A 240-nucleotide genomic window follows, 5' to 3' on the forward strand; every position below is an offset into this window, starting at 1 on the left:
TATCGGGGCCACCAAGGCCGTGACGTAATCCCTGCTCCCCAGCCACGCTCTGCTCTGCTCTGCCCCCCCACCTCCGCAAGCAGGTCCCCGCGCGGGTGGGCAGGGCCGCGTCCCGCGGAGAGGGAAGGTGGGAGGGAGGGGACGCTCCGGCGCTGACCCCGCTCCTGGAAACATGGTGTCTCACGTGAGGCTTATGTAAAATGAAGGCAGCTCCCCGCAGCCAATGGGGGCTGGGGGGCG

This window comes from Alligator sinensis, unplaced genomic scaffold (assembly GCF_000455745.1).
Source record: "Alligator sinensis unplaced genomic scaffold, ASM45574v1 scaffold572_1, whole genome shotgun sequence".
Classification (NCBI taxonomy): domain Eukaryota; kingdom Metazoa; phylum Chordata; order Crocodylia; family Alligatoridae; genus Alligator; species Alligator sinensis.